This window comes from Capsicum annuum, chromosome 12, assembly GCF_002878395.1.
Source record: "Capsicum annuum cultivar UCD-10X-F1 chromosome 12, UCD10Xv1.1, whole genome shotgun sequence".
In the NCBI taxonomy this organism is placed as follows: domain Eukaryota; kingdom Viridiplantae; phylum Streptophyta; class Magnoliopsida; order Solanales; family Solanaceae; genus Capsicum; species Capsicum annuum.
The window spans coordinates 130,891,582-130,909,727 of NC_061122.1; the positions used below are offsets into that span (position 1 = coordinate 130,891,582).

Here is an 18,146-nt window from a genome sequence, read left to right on the forward strand (position 1 = left end):
ATTTTTAAACACTCAAGTGCAGAGAAAGCTCTATGAACCTTTTAAAAAAAATGAAGTAAAAAGTATCGCCCAATATGTACATCATACCTTACACTAAGCATAATCAAATATCAACAAATACTGTAGACCATATTAAAAATGACTTTCTAGTTTGTATATAAAGTGGATAACTTTCATAACTAATATGAACCACAAATTCATAGTAAAAAATGGCAAAGGATTCAAAACAAGAGGAATCCTAATATTGGCAAAGACACAGGCATAAGAAGGACAAAAAATAAGGATGCCAAGTGATCAAGCAACCTGTACAAGTGGACAAGTTAAACAAGTGTCTTGCATGACTATAAGGATTCAAAAATGACAATATAAAGTGAAAAGAAGTTAACAAAGGTATAGAGAATAATATAAAAAATACTTTAGCAGTTAACAAGAGAGCGAATTCAAGAGTATACAGAAACCTTATTCCTATAACACATAACAATGCAACCAAATCTTAAAGAGTTCGAATCTTCACCAAAACAATTGTTTAAAGTTCCTCAACAACTTCTCTTAGATCGTACTGAATATATATACACCTTAGATGAACAATCAAGTACTTATTTAACCTCCAAAAGTTTATAGAGTTGATATGAAACAACAACATCATCAAAGGTAAGTGCAATTTATGTCAAATCCTGAACTTGTAATTTGGATAGCCCACCTACCTCTTGTTTCAACTTGGTTTTGAATAGGTAAACAGTTAAACTAGACTTTATATCCATCATAAAAGTCATTGGTAAATATGTTGAAGTCACGAATAATGCCATAAAAAGGAGAGAATAGATTTTACATACCTTAATATGACTTTAATTACTTTCATAAGAATTACATATTAATTTGTCACATTGTTGACTCATGTCTTTAGTAATATACACTATCCATATAACATAAACTGTATGCTTAGAGCAATTCATGGGCATGAAGGGTTCCTAGTCTTCTTCTATTTTTTCTTCACGTAGCTCTTTAATTAGAGTCCCTGATGGTAGCATTAACTTACGTGTACAACCTTGGTCAGTCCACACAACATCACATTTACCATTGCTATAAAAACATCTTTTTGTTTCAAAAAAACACTCAAATTTGAAGAGATTTCATCAAACTCAAAGAAGAGGACTTCAATAACAAGAGTATACAAATAAATAAGGGTCAATGATAATATGAGGAGCTTCCCAGCTCCTAAATTTATGGATAACTGATCTAATAACATAAAGTAGTGTAAATAATCAAGTGGAGTGTCAAAGTTAACAAGAAAGTACTCACTTTTCATGTCTTAGACCTTAAACCATAACTACTTAATAATTTACTTAACTAAGCAAGATGATAGACATTATCAAGATATGAACATTCTTGTGAAAGAGAGTTAGGAGAGATATTGAGAATTAGGATTTTATCTGCTTGAGACATCAAACTTGAGCTGGCTGGGGGTGTTACTACAAGGAATATGGCGAAGACTAGCGCACTACACAGTGGGAAAAGTAAGTAAAGGATTAACCTGGGCAGTGATCACAACATTAGTGTATCACATATGACTATGCTGGGATTGGCTAAGATAGAGATTACTTACACCATAAAGCAATTGTATCATAATGTTTTTATTTTCAAATGTAGCAAGTTTTAGGAGATTATTAAACTTTACATATCTGATGCGGTGAAGTTCTTTAGCATTAAGTGTCTCCTTCAACTGCTATAGTTGTAACTGCATTTCCAGTTTGTAATTATCATCGGCACATAAAAAACTGACTATTTTAGAAGGAAGACAAATAATGATCAGCATATAGGAAAAGGTAATTCAGAGTTTCATCATGTACATAAATCAAATCAGGGCCCTTAATGAGAAGTGACACATAGCAAATGCAAGAATACCTAAAAGTGTGAATCGATTGAAGAAGACTTTGAAGTCTGTTCACCTAATAAAGGGAAGAGTCCTTCTATAAAAGAGCATTTTAAAGCACAAAGAAGGTCTTGATGTTCAGGCATAATATAGTCCTTGCTTTTGTCTAGAAATTGGTCAAATTGAGATTGCACCTAATAGAAAATGGATTACATCTGGAATGGAAATGGTAAATTACTCTATTCATAAATAGCTATTAGAAGTCACACTCACCTCTCAAGCATAATGTGAAATTATAAAATCTGTACGGGACAATTTGGGCTTAGCACAATGCTTATGAACTTTGAATATCTGACATAGCTTGTTAGAGAATGTTTCATGTGTTGACTTTGGGACCATAATGGAAAATGAAGGTAAACAATGATAAAAAAACTTCATCAATTAGCTTAAATAGAGTTACAATCTTTAACTCCACAGCTATAATACAAAAAGAATAGGGAGCAAAATCTTAAGTAGTAATTACGTAGCGTACCACTAATTTTCATAACAAAGACCAAGATGGGATTTTATCATACCGAGCTTCATCTAGAAGAGAAAGAATTCCACCTCTTTTCTGCAAAGATAAATACAACAATTACAGAGCTAGATGTAACACTATGAAAAGCTTTAATACTTCATTTTAGAATTCTGTGGTGGAAGTTGAACTTTCATACTACATAGTTTCAGTATGATGCTGGTCAAATTAAGTGTTTCTTTTTCACAGACTTTTTACCCTCACAAAGATTATAGAGAAATAGTTTCATCATGGATTTTGTTCTTTAGAGAAGAAGAGCAGTATAGAGAATTACACTACTCAATTATTTACCCATTGTTGGGAGAGCTACAAATGATAGTTTCATTAGAATAATATCCAGATTACCCTCCCCCCTCACCCTATACCGCACCTAGGGGAAATTAATTAAATATATAGAAAATATTAACAATAAGAATCTACCATTGGAACTTTGACTCATGATACCTCATCCTTGCCACTTTTTAAAAGTTTTCATTGGATAAACATAATATTGGGTTGAATAATGAATTTTTAAATAATTATTAATTCTCAAATGGTCAGAGAATAATGCAATTATCTTTTCAATATGATCTAAAATATCTTGGTTATCTACAAACTCAATATAGCTCCAATCAATGGCCTCTCTTAAGTATTATTCTTGTTCCATCTTGAAGAAATGCTACAACGCCACAACAGACTTGAGAAACCATGAATAGAAAAATGCTTACACTGTCAGCAATATCGAAAAATATACTAGCTTAAAATCTTGTTGCACCTTTTCATTTGTATAGTTTATGCAGAATTGCTCAAAGCTGCAATGTATTGATATAATGAGACACACAAAAAAGAGTTGGAAATCCTTGAACACTCATGTAGATATTTCTTATTAATGGAACAAATGTTATAGTAATTGGAAATAGAAGCGAAAGACTCGTAGCTACCTATTGTGCTTAAAGCTTTAAAAACCATATATATCAAGGACTCTAATGAGATATTTAGAGTTAGGATCTTGTCTGATTGAAAAATTTATCTTATCACCAACCTACATTTCTCTAAGAGGCAAGAATACTATACATGAATTTGTGAAAAGTAAATCAATCATACACTAATTTATGGAAACTTATTTCAAGTCTGAATCCACGTGGATGCTGATTTAGAAAAAAATTATTAAAACAAGTGTCAATGAGTACATACACACATACATTATCCACAGAAATGCGCACACATATATTGGCTTCAACTTGGCATATATTTTTCTTTTCTTTTATTTCTAATTAATGATTAGTTTAAGTGACACTAACATCTAAAATCAACATATTTCTTTCACAACTACATGCTTTATTTGTTACTATCACAGCAAATACGTTTCTCCAAATCCTTAATTTACAATAATTGGAAATCATACTCTTTTCATCCCGATTTATGTGAAGATACTGCTATTTGGGAAATAAAAATAGTCTTTCCTTGACTTTAATTTTCTTGAAATTTTGTAATATATTTTGGATTATTAACCCTGTTGGGCTATATATAGTACTTTTTAAATATATAAATTTTATTTAGAAAGAATATATGCCAGAATTCATATAAAAAAACTAGGAACTTTGAATCTATACTCCCCTTTACATAAGCAACAAATAGTTCTTTTATAAAATTAAAGGCATAAAACACAAGCAAACAAATACGTCTTCTGCGCCTTGCAAAAGACAACGGCTAGTATATCAATCATGCATGATGATGAATCAATCTAAGCCTCTTGCCAATCAAATAGTCTAGAATATATTATTTTAGCTAGACCATCCCTACTTATTTAAGCACTACCAGGGTTAAGACTTAATTTTATCACTTCTTCAGGAATAATCATCACCCTTTTGCATAATACATATTCCAAAGCTACATGGTCACACCTAAAATATTATGAAAGTCAAAATCTCCAACAATTATCACAGCCAAATAGCATCTGAGTATGCATGGTGACATTAAGAATATGCCATACATTGGAAGCTCCGCTGTAGTTTTTGAGATGGAGATTGGCTTTTTTCCTTTTAATAACTGATGAATTGACCTCTCATCTTTTCGCAAAGTCAATATTACCAAGTAAATAATTAAGACAACAACTTTAAAAATTGCTTCCTGATGAGGGAAGGTGTAATACACCGAGTCTGTACTCTGGATGTTACACGGAGCTCATAATTCAGAAGGACCATGATCTAACCATGACTGGTACCTGCTGTAATAACTATGTAATAAATACTGTAAATATGTGGAAATAGGCAGAAACTTGCCATAAGGTTCAATACAATAAATATTACCAAATATAGTATCACAATACCAAAACTGAACATAAATACAAAAAAATTAAACAATTGTCTAAAAATACTCTAGTCTGAAAAAGACTTTAACTGTCTGAACTGTGAAGTTGATGGGACAAACCCCCGACTAACTCCATTTACAAAAAAAAATTGAAGTACTATAAATAATAAGCATGTCCTTGAATCATTAAGACTCACCACTATTTTGAAAACTAAGAATCTGAACTGCCAAGGGTGCTTTGGTGCCCGTGCATCTAAACTATGATATAATAAATCATAGTGCAAAGTAAAACATATGTCAGTACTTTGAATGTATTGGTATGCTCAGTAAGGTAGGCTAAAATACATGGGTTCATATGCATGAACTATAATAACTGAATAACATGAGTGTGACTGAGTAAGAGTACATGCATGAACATATAGACTATAAGGAAGATTGTGCTAATACTGAGTACTAAATTGGAATACTGATAACCGATATCTTTGTTTACGAGTACTATATTATTAATTATCTAAATACCAGTATCTTATAATTCTGAGTACTGTGGAAATATATAGAGTTCTGTACTAAGCTGAGTGACCATGTCTGATAGTCCTGAATCTGTAGAACTGAACTGAGTTCTATTTTGAGACTGAGACTAGAATTGAGACAGTGGGAGGTAATCATCTAACCAATATGCCCTCCTTTAACTGATTATAACCCCAGTTTAAAAGGTGTCAATACCGTGCCACAAGTAAGGATAAGTTGTGATTTAACCCTCTCTAACAGGAAGCTCTTACGTCCACCCTCGCTGGAAGGATAACTCAAATGAGAAGTATCAACCCTCATAATGTCTGGAAAAAGACATATCAACCTATATTGGCTCCGTATTTCTATAAATCAGGGATTGCTACTAAGGGTCAGACCCTCTATTAATAAGAATAACCCCATCCCTGGGTTAACTCGGTACTGAATCATACTCCCAACTGAATAGATACTAAACTAATTTCTAGTCTATACTAGGCTAGACTAAAAGTTTAGTAAGATTACTGTTTAGCTGAACTGAACCGAGTTGACTAAGCTTTGTTACCTGATGGAATCTACTAAATTCTTTTAGTTGACTGAGTTTATCGAGGTCTGAATTGGATACTCAGTTAGACTGGACTAGTCTGGATTCTACTAATTTTTCCTGAGTTCTGTAATTGACTGAGAGTTCTACTAATTATGTCATAACTGATACTGTTCTATGACAGACCATATCTCTAGGTAATCAACTAAATTTTTGGGTACAAGTACTCCCAGGACTCAATTTCATAAATTAAGAGACATGGCATAACATGTAACATGTAAACTATGAACTTGATCATCATTCATTCATTGGGGCATTTTGACAAACACTTGCATGATATAACTTGCACATAATCTAACTTGACATGATTTCATTCTCCTAATAGCTCACATGGACAATTTATCACATACTTGGTGAGCATAGTATATGTACATAGTATTGAACACAAGTGAGCATCATAATACATATCTAATTTCACAAGTCAAGGGTTTATCATGGATTCACATAAATCTACATAAAAAATGATCAATTTCACATGAGAGATATATATAATCATGAATTAGGAACTTTATCCAAATAACACTCATGTATACACTTTAATTCCAATCATGGAATTCATAAAATCAACTACTTGAAGTTCAAAAGAGATTCTTGAACTCCAAGGGTGGAAGGAACACTTGGATAAACACTTCACATACTTCTGTTGAAGAATTCCTAAAAGTTTATTGTTTAATCTTGAATTCTTTAGTTGATATTTAAACACCTAGGGGTTTGTTCTTAAGCTAATTGGAGGATGAATGAGTATATTTGCTCTATAGGGAGTTTAATTTTATATTTTGGGGGATGAGGGTCGAGGGAAAAAATACCTAAATACCCCCAAGAATGCGGTCTTTTAATGAATGAAAATTGGGTTACCGATGCGCAGGTCGATGCGCCGTGTCGATGCCATCCAACGCATTGCACCATGATCATATTGATTCACTGGAATTGGACGTTGGTAGATAGGGAAAATATTAATCAACGTGATAGTCGATGCGGTATGCCAAGATCGCATTGATCCACTATTTTTGGATTCCAACGAAGCTTCAAACGAAGTTCAAAAAATCCAAAACTTGTCCGAAAACACCTAAGGACATTATTGTTCATGAATCAACCTGAGCATCAAAATTTAATGGACGTAAAGGCCGTGAAATGAGATTGCCAACCTTCATATGCTAAAATGACACTAAGTTTGATTACTTAGCTAAAATATTCTAAGTCTGGGACCCCTTGACAAGACTAAATCAATGAATTAAGCTTTGGAGTTTGCGGGGTCTTACATTATCTCCTCTTTGGGAACATTCATCCTCGAATAAGACTGTAGAGATTGAGAATACTGAGAGACTGACTTATTTAATGGTCATGAATATCTGGAACATGACTATGTGACTGATATTACTGGTATTTTGAATTATCATACTGAATATGGATATCTTTTGCATGGATATAACCGGACATGATTCATAAATGCATGACTGAGATTATTGATAAAATGAATCTATATACTAAACATGCATATCTGATGCATGGATACATGACTAAAATGGCTCATGAACGTATAACTAAACATGCAATGGGAACTGATACCATGTTTATAAAAATATCTAAATATGAAACTGATTAAGCTTAAGGAAACTATTACCTTGAGCTGTGTCTGGATTAGCGGAGAATAGTTGAGGACACTTGGTTTGAATGTATACTTCTGCTTCCCAAGTATCTCCCTCAATGGACTAATTCTACCAAAAAACTTTGACTAGAGGAACTTCTTTGTTTCTTAGTCTACAAATCTGATAGTCAAAGATTTCAACAGAGATCTCTGTATACGAAAGGAAGTTCTGAATATTTGTGCCCTCAATAGGGATTACAACTGTTGGGTCACCTATGCATTTCTTTAGCAAGGAGATATGGAACACTGGTTGAACTAAAGATAAATTTGAAGATAACTCAAGCTCGTAAGCTACCTTTCCAAAATGGCTGAAAATCTGATAAGGACCAAAATATCAGGGATTGAGTTTCCCTTTCTTGCCAAAATACTTCACTCTTATAATAGGATAGATCTTCAATTACACATGGTCAGTAATTTTGAGCTCGAGATCCTTTCTGCACACATCTGCATACGATTTCTGTCGGCTTTTAGCTATCTTAAGCCTTTTCCTGATCAACTGAAACTTCTCAAAGGTATCAAACACCAAGTCAGGCCTTACTAATGTGGCCTCACCACTTTAAACCAACCTGTAGAAGATCTACAATTCCTCTCATAAAGTGCCTCAAACGGAGCCATCTAAATACTCGAGTGATAGCTGTTGTTATATGCAAACTTAATCAAAGGCAAGTGGTCATACCAAATACCTTTAAAGTCTATCACACATGATCACAACATATATTCAAAGGTCTGGATGGTCCTTTCTGGTTGACCATCTATCTAAGGATGAAAGGTTGTACTAAGATGAACTCGGGTACCAAGACCTTTTTGGAATGCTTTCTAGAAATGAGAACTGAACTAGGTACCTCCATTTGAGATAATGGACAATAGAACACCATACAATCTGACCAACTCCCTAACATAGAGTTTGGCATAATCCTCAGATGAATAGGAGGTATGAACTGGAAGAAAATGAGCTGATTTGGTCATCCTGTCTACAATGACCCAAACCGAAATATGCTAACGGTGAGTACGAGGCAAGCCTGTCACGAAGTTTATGTTCACTTCTTCCCATTTCTAGGTGGGAATACTAAACTCTTGCACAAACCCACTTCTGATGCTCAATCTTAACCTGCTGACATATTGAGCACTTAGCCATAAATTCAGTAATGTCTCTTTTCATCCTACTCCAATAGATCTCTCGCAAATTATGGAACATCTTTGTGGCCCCTAGATAAATAGAGTAATGCGCACCATGCTCTTCTACAATAATTTGCTTCCTCAAGTGATCTACACCTGAGATACACAAATAACTCTGATAATGTAAAATACTATTCCCCCTTGGGAGAAAACGTCTACCTTCCAATTTTTGACTGATTTCTTCAACTGGACTAGACTGGGATCTCTATACTCGTTGGAAGGATAGAGATGGGCTGAGTATCTGGGAAAAGGTCAATTCCGAAATAAATTTTCCTTTTGGGAGAAACTCCTGGAAGATCTTCGAGAAACATATTTGGGAATTCTTATACTACTGATACTGATTCAAGAGTAGGGTTTTTGAACTAGAGTCCTGGACACAAACGATATGGTAGACACATCCCTTAGATATTATCTTTCTAGCCCAAAGGTAAGAAATAAGTTGGTCCCTAAGTGCTGAAGTACTACCATTCAACTCTAGGATGGGTTCATTCGAAAACTAAAACTGGACAAATCTATTTCAGCAATTAACTGAGGCATAGCAGGAATGAAGCCAATCCATGCCAAGAATGATATTGAAATCAGTCATCTCCAATTCGACTAAATCTGCTTAAGTGACTTTTTGGGATATCATAACCGGATAGTTCCTGTATACCTACCGAATTATGATAGATTTATTCACTAGGGTAGAAACTGAGTAAGGCTCTACTAGAATTTTAGGGATGACTCTAAAATCAAGTTCTATATATAGAGTAACAAAAGACAAAGAATCTCCTGGATCTAGCAAAGCATAAATATGCAAATGAAAAACTTATAACGTACCAAGGATAACATCAGGAGAACTTTCTTGATCATATCGAGACTGAAGAGCATAGATTTTATTTGGGCGCTTCCCACTGGTGGTACTGGGAGAGGCACCCTGCTGATTCGAGCGACAAGATTAAGTTGGGGGGCGGTTATGCTAAATCTATGAACTAACCTGAGGACACTGTATGACCCTGTGGCCTGTTTTACCATATCTGAAACACACATCGCTGCCACCTCTGCAAATATCTTGGTGGTTTCAGCTGAACTATTGGCAAAGGGGATTGGTTCGAGCACTACTAATATTACCCTAGAGTTTAGGGCCTGATGCCCTATCTAGGTTGCTATCTCTAAATTTTTGTACAGGAGCACTGGCTGAGGAAGGAGTGGAATAGTGGCTTTTGGGTAGAACTGAGAATGTACCTTCTGACTTAGGCTGAGCCATATTGAAACTACCTGTTCTCGTTCTTTTATTCTCTCTCTCTTTCTCTTTATTCTTAGCCTCCTCTATCTGCTGAGCATAGACCATGAGCCTGGCTATTTATTTTTTCTTAATAAGCATTGCGATCCTACACTCCTTGACCATGCTACTAGACACTCCTGAAACAAACTTACTCATCTTCGCACTACTATCTGCTACAACATATGGGGCATATCTGGCTAACTAACTAAACATAAGAGAATACTTCTGCACTATCATATACCCTGCTTCAGGTTTATAAACTCCAAAACATTCACTTTCCTCAACTCTAGCGGGAAGAACCTATCCAAAAAAACAAGTGCAAACTCCTTCCATTCTATGGACCCTACATCAACGACCTTCTCTGCCTTCTACTATTTGAACCATGAGTGAGCCACGTCCTATAACTGATATGAAGCCAAATTAGTGCTCTCAATAACAGTCACCCCATGATATTGGTAACCTTCTGCACCTGATCAAGAAATTCCTGAGAGTCCTCATCTGACTTAGACCTGATAAATGATGGAGGGTTTATTTGAGGAAAGCATGAAATCCTGGCAGCAGCAGTATTGGCCATAAGGGTTGGATGAAACCATAGTTGGACGTTCATTCTGTGCTTCTACACAATAATCTAGGGTGGTAGAGGATGCTCTAAACTTCAGATATGAGACATGCTCACCCAAAGGACTTGGATGATGGACTAAGGGGCTGAATGATCTCCCATTCATCTTCCCTGAGTCCTCTTTGGAGGCATATTCTATATATGGAAGAGAAACTAGGATTACAAAGAGAGTGTAATTGGAGCTCATGCTCACTCGCATGACATGAATACTGAAAGAATGGAAACTTTTCCTAAAATATCTCGTAGCCTCTTGTCCATAAGTGTGGCGTGCAACACAGCCATACATAAGAATCTACTAGATGGGGATTTTAGATTTCTCAGGACTCTTTTGAACCTTAGACTCTAATACCAAGTTTGTAACACCCTGAGTCTGTACCCTGGATGCTACACGATGCCCATAATCCCAAAGGACTACAAGCTAACCCATGACCTGAACCTGCTGCATTAACTGTGTAATAAATATTATAAATATGCAAAATAGGTGAAAAGTTGCCATTAGGTTCAGTACTATAAATATTACTCAATATAGTATCATAATACCAAAACTGAACATCAATACTGAAAAACTAAACAACTGTCTAAAAATACTTTAGTCTGAAATAGACTCTAACTATTTGAATTATGAAGTTGATGGGACAAGCCCCCAACTAACTCCATCTACTTAAATAAAATAGAAGTACTGTATATAACAAGCATTTCCTCAAATTATGAGGACTCACCACTACTATGAAAGCTAAGAATATGAACTACTAAGGGTGCTCTAGAGCCCGTGCATCTGAACCAATGGTATAAAACATCATAGCACAAAGAAAAGCATGCGTCAGTACTTTGAATGTACTAGTATGCTCAGTGAGGTAGGCTGAAATGCATGGGTTCATATGCATGAAAAATAATAACAGAATAACATGAGTATGACTGAGTAAGAGTATATGTATGAACACATAGACTGTAACTAAGATCATGCTAATACTGAGTACTGAATCGAAATATGATAACCGATATCTGGGTTTATGAATACAGTATTATTGATTATCCTAATGGCTGTATCTAATAGTTCTGGGTATAGTGGAGCCATACAGAGTTCCATACTGAGCTGAGTGACCATGTCTGATAGTCCTGAATCTGTAGAACTGAACTGAGTTCTATTCTGAGACTGAGACTAGAACTGAGAATGTGGGAGGTAATCATCTAACTGACATGCCCCTTCTCTAATTGATTTGGGGTCCAACATGTAAACCAGTTGGAAGGGTGTTAATACCGTGCCACTGGTAAGGATAAGATGTGAGTTAACCCTCTCTAACAAGAAGATCTTAGGTCAACCCTCAGTGGTAGGATAAGTCGGATAAAAGTATCAACCCTCATAATGTCTGGCAGGAAGATACCTCAACCTACGCTGGCTATGTAGTTATGTAATGTAGGGATTACTACGAAGGGTCAAACCCTCTACTGATAGGAATACTCCCATCCCTGGGTTAACTCGGTGTTGATTCCTACTCCCAACTTAATAGACACTAAACTAATCTCTAATCTGCACTAGACTGGACAGAATGGTTACTGAGATTACTGTTTAGCTGAACTGAATAGAGTTCACTGAGATTTTTTGACTGGTAGAATACTACTAAATTTAGTAAGCTAACTGAGTTTACCGAGGTCTGAACTGGATACAGAGTTAGACAGGACTAGTCTGGATTCTACTGAGTTTCCCTAAGTTTTATAACTAATAGAGAGTTCTACTGATTGTATCATAACTGATATTGTTATATGGCTGACCATGGATTAAGGTAATCAGCTAAATTGTTGGGTACAAGTACCCCCAGGAATCTATAGCATTAATTAAGAGACATGGCATAACATGAAACATGTAAACTATGACATTGATCATCATTTATACATTGGGGCATTTTGACAAACATTTGCATGATATAACTTGCACATAAGCTAATTTGACATGATTTTATTCTCTTAATAGTTCACATGGACAATTCATCAAACACTTGGTGAGCATAGTATATGCACATAGTATTGAACAACAAGTGAGCATCATAATTCATATCTAATTTCACAAGTCAAGGGTTTATTGTGGATTCACATGAATCTACACACACAATGATCAATTTCATATATGATATATATATATAATCATGAATTACGAACTTAATCCAAATAGAAATCACGAATAGACTTTAATTCCAATCATTAAATTAATAAAATCAACTACTTGAAATTCAAAAGAGATTCTTGGACTCCAAGGGTGGAAGGAACCCTTGGATTAACACTTCACATACCGGTGTTGAAGAATTCCTGAAAGTTTATGCTTAAATCTTGCGGTCTTGATTTGAAATTTATGCCCTAGGGTTTTGTTCTTGAGCTTATTGGAGAATGAATGAATATATTTGCTTTATAAGGAGGTTAATTTCATATTTTCGGGGCTAAGCGTCGAGGGAAAAAAGACCTAATTAACCCCAAGAATGTGGTCTTTTAATGATTGAAAACTGGGTTACCGATGTGCAGGTCGATGCGGTGCGTCAATTGCATCGACACGATAGCCAATGGATCGCACCATGATCACGTCAATTTATTGGAATTAGATGCTGGTAGCTATGGAAAATATTAATCAATGCATTAGTCGATGCGGCATGCCAAGATCGCATTGATCAACTATTTAGGATTCCAACAAAGCTTCAAACGAAGTCCAAAATATCCGAAACTTGTCCGGAAACACCTACGGACATTCTTGATAATTAATCAACCTAAACATCAATATTTAATGTACGCAAAGGTCGCTAAATGATATTACCAACCTTCGTAGGATAAAATGACACTAATTCTGAGTACTTTGCTAAAATATTCTAAGTCTGGGACCCCTTGTCAAGCCTAAAGTACTAAATTAAGCTTACGATTTTGAGAGGTCTTATAGAAGGGGAAAGAGAGAGAGAGTGACGGAGAGAGTAAGAGGTAGTGTTTACTTATTCTTTATTATAAGGAAAATAAAAATATAAAGCTGGCAAAGTTGTACAAGTTATAGACCTAGTCCTCTTTACTAATTCCCATGACATCCATTGCTCTTATAGTGGCAAGTTACTTTTCTGCATCGCTCACACCAACTAGCTCAAAGCACTTTGACTAGTTAAGATAGCGAAATAATTTGGGATGTCCTAGATTTTACTTATCAATCTCCTTTAGTGATAGGAAGATTCTTAGCAACATACTATAACAAAAATAATTTGATACAATCGATAAACATTTATAATGTTAAGTTTATATTATAACAGAAAAATACCTCTTGGGGACCCATGCAAAGAAGGTGAAAATAGTGGTAATTGTGCTTGGGATCAGAAATCTTGCAAACATAGGATCTCTCGAGGAGATAGGTCCTAATTATTGCTTTTGATATCCTTCCATGTTTGTCAAACTAAAACTCAATGAATTTGCCAAATTGACTGTAGCAATTTCAGCATAAAGAGAAAATTAAACATAGTCAAAATGGAAAAAGATTCAAAACAAGAGGCATACTAATATTGACAAAGACACAATCACAAGAAGGATAAACAACAAGCATGCCAAGTGGTCATGCAACCCGTACAAGTGGGCGAGTTAAACAAGTGTCTTGCATGACTACAAAGATACCAAAATGACTATATAAGGTGAAAAAAAGATAACATAATGATAATATTAGAAATTTATCAGAAGTGAACAAGAGTGCGAGTTATAGAGTATACACAAATTTTAGTCGTATAACACATAACAGTCCAACCAATGCTTGAAGAGTATGAATCTTAACCCAAACAATTGCTTAAAGTTCCTCAACAACTTCTTTTATCTCGTACATGAATATATATACACCTTAGATGAAAAATCAAGTACTTATTTAACATTCAGAAGTTTATAGTGTTGATATGAAACAACAACATCATCAAAGCTTAGTGCAATTTATATTAAATTCTGAATCTGTAATTTGGATAGCCCACCTGCCACCTATTGCAACTTGGTTTTAAATAGGTAAATAGTTAAGTTGTACTTTATATCCATCATAAAAGTCATTAGTATATTTGTTATAGTCATGAATAATTCCATAAAAAAGAGAGAATAGATTTTACATACCTTAAATATGACTTTAATTACTTTCATAAGAATTACATATTAATTTGTCACATTGTTGACTCATGTCTTTAGAAGTATACACTACCTATATAACATAAACTATATGCTTGGAACAATTAATTGGGCATGAGGAGTGCCTAGTCTTCTTCTATTTTTGCTTCAGGTAGCTCTTTAATTCGAGTCCCTAATGGTAGTATTAACTTACGTGTTCAACCTTGGTCAGTCCACACAAAATCACAATCACCATTGCTATAAAAACTTTTTTTTATTTTAGAAAACACCCTTCAATTTGAAGAGATATCATCAAACTCAAAGCAGAGGACTTAAATTACAAGATTATACATATAGATAAGGTTCAATGATAATATGAGGTGCTTCCCAGCTCCTAAATTTATGTATAACTAATCTAATATCATAAAGTACTATAATTAATCAAGTGGAGTTTAAAAGTTAACAAGAGAGTACTCACTTTTCATGTCTTAGACCTTAAACCATAACAAATTAATAGTTTACTTAACTAAGAAAGATAATAGACATTATCAAGAAATGAACATTCTTGTGAAGGAGAGTTATGTTGAGAATTAGGATTCCATCTGCTTGAGACATTAAACTTGAGCTAGCTGGAGGTGTTACTACAAGGAATATAGGGAAGACTAGCTCACTACGCAGTGGGAAATGTAAGTAAAGTACTGACCTGGGTAGTGATCACAACATTAGTATACCTCATATGACTATGTCGGGATTTGCTAAGATAGAGATTATTTACACCACAAAGCAATTGTCTCATAATGTTTTCATTTTCAAATATAGCAGGTTTTAGGAGATTATTAGGCTTTACATATCTGATGTAGTGAGGTTCTATAGAATTCAGTGTCTTCATCAACTTCTGTAGTTGTAACTATATTTCCAATTTGTAATTATCATCAGCACATAAAAAATTGATAGTTTTAGAAGGAAGACTAAGAATAATCAGCATATAGGAAAAGGTAACTCAGAGTTTCATCATGTACATAAATCAAAACAGGGCCCTTGATGAGCAGTGACACATAGAAAATGCAAGAATACCTTAAAGCGTGAACCGATTGAAGAAGACTTTGAAGTCTCTTCACCTAATAAAGGGAAGAGTCCTTCAATAAAAGAGCATTTTAAAGCATAAAGAAGGTTTTGATGTTCAGGCACTATATAGTCCTTGTTTTTGACTAGAAATTGGTCAAATTGATATTGCACCTAATTGAAAATAGATTACATCAGGAATACACATAACAAATTACTCTATTCATAAATAACTGTTAGAAGTCACACTCACCTCTCCAGCATAATGCAAAATTATGAAATCTGTTTGAGACAGTTTGGGCTTAACACAATGCTTATGAGCTTTGAATGTCTGACATAGCTTGTTAGAGAATGTTTCATGTGTCGACTTTGGGAACATACTAGACAATGGAGGTATACAATGATAACAAACTTTATCAATTATCTTAAACAGAGTTACAATCTTGAACTTCACAGATATAATACAAAAAGAATAGGGAACATAATCTTAAGTAGTAATTACCTGGCGATCAACTAATTTTCATAACAAAGACCAAGATGGGATTTTATCGTGCCAAGCTTCATCTAGAAGAGCAATAATTCCACCTAGTTTCTGCAAATATAAATACAATAATTTCAGAGCTAGATGTAACCCTATAAAAAGCTTTAATACTTCTTTTTACAATTCTGTGGTGGAAATAGAACTTTCATGCTACATTGTTTCAGTATGATGCTGGTCAAATTTAGTGTTTCTTTTTCCCAATTTTTTTACACTCACAAAGATTATAGAGAAATAGTTTCACCATAGATTTCGTTCTCTAGGGAAGAAGAGCAGCATAGAGAATTACACTACTCAATCATTTGAGAAAAGTAATGCTATTTACCCATTGTTGGGAGTGCTACAAACAACAGTTTCATTAGAACAACAACCAGATTACCCTCTCTCCCCCTATACCCTACCTAGGCGAAATAGATTAAACATATAGAAAATGTTAACAACAAGAATATACCACAGGGACTTTGACTTATGAAACCTTATCCTTGCTACCTTTGAAAAGTTTTCATTGGATGAATATAACATCGGGTTAAACAATGAATGTTTAAACAATTAATAATTCTCAAATGGTTAGAGAATAGTGCAATTATATTTTCAATAAGATCTAAAACATCTCGGTTATCGGCAAACTCAATATAGCTCCAATCAATGGCCTCTCTTGTGTATTCTTCTTGTTCCATCTTGAAGAAATATTGCAAAGCCACAACAGACTTGAGAAACTATGCATAGAACAATGCTTACACTGTCAGCAATATCAGAAAATATACTTGATTGAAATTTTACTACACCTTTTCATTTGTATAGTTTATGCAGAATTTCTCAAAGTTGCAATGCATTAATATAATGAGACACAAAAAAAATAGTTGAAATCCTTGAACACTCTTGTAGATATTTCTTATTAATGGAACAAATGTTGTAGTAATTGGAAATAGAAGCGAAAGACTCGAAGCTACCTGTTATGCTTAAAGCTTTTAAATCCATATATATCAAGGATTCCAATGAGATATTTAGAGTTGGGATCTTGTCTGATTGAAACATTTATCTTGTCACCAATCTGCATTTCTCCAAGAGGCAAGAATACTATATGAATTTCTGAAAATAAATCAATTATGCACTAATTTATGGAAGCTTATTTCAAGTCTGAATCCATGTGGATGCTCATTTAGAATGAAGATTATTAAAACAAGTGTGAATGAGTACATACACACATACATTATCCACACAAGTGTGCACATATAAATTGGCTTCAACTTGGCATATATTTTTCTCTTCTTTTATTTCAAATTCATGATTAGTTTAGGTGACACTAACATTTGAAATCAACATATTTCTTTCACAACTACATGCTTTATTTGTTACTATCACAACAAATACGTTTCTCTATATCCTTGATTTACAATAGTTGGGAATTATACTCTTTTCATTGCGATTTATGTGAAGATGCTACTATTTGGGAAATTAAAATAGTTTTTCTTTGAATTTAATTTTCTTGAAATTTTGTAAGATATTTTTTATTATTAACCCTGTTGGGCTATATATAGTACTTTTAAATATATAAATTTTATTTAGAAAGAGTATATGCCAGAATTCTTATAAAAAACTAGGCACTTTGACTCTATACTCCCCTTTACACAAGCAAAAAATAGTTCTTTTATTAAATTAAAGGCATAAAAAACAAGAAAACAAATATGTCTTCAGCTCCTTGCAAGAGACAATGGCTAGTATATCAGTCATGCATGATGATGAATCAATATAAGCCTCTTGCCAATCAAATAGTCTAGAATATATTGTTTTAGCTAGACCATCCCTACTTATTTAAGTAATACCAGGGTCAAGACTTCGTTTTATCACTTCTTCAGGAGTAATCATCACCCTTTTGCCCAATGCATCTTCCAAAGCTATATGGTCACAC

The 18,146-nt window shown here is 34.3% G+C and overlaps 1 pseudogene; it reads right to left on the bottom strand.

Annotated features, from left to right (window-relative positions):
- Positions 1-2,411: 2,411 nt before the first annotated feature.
- LOC107849208 overlaps positions 2,412-18,146 on the bottom strand; it is a 44,528-nt pseudogene continuing 28,793 nt past the window's right edge.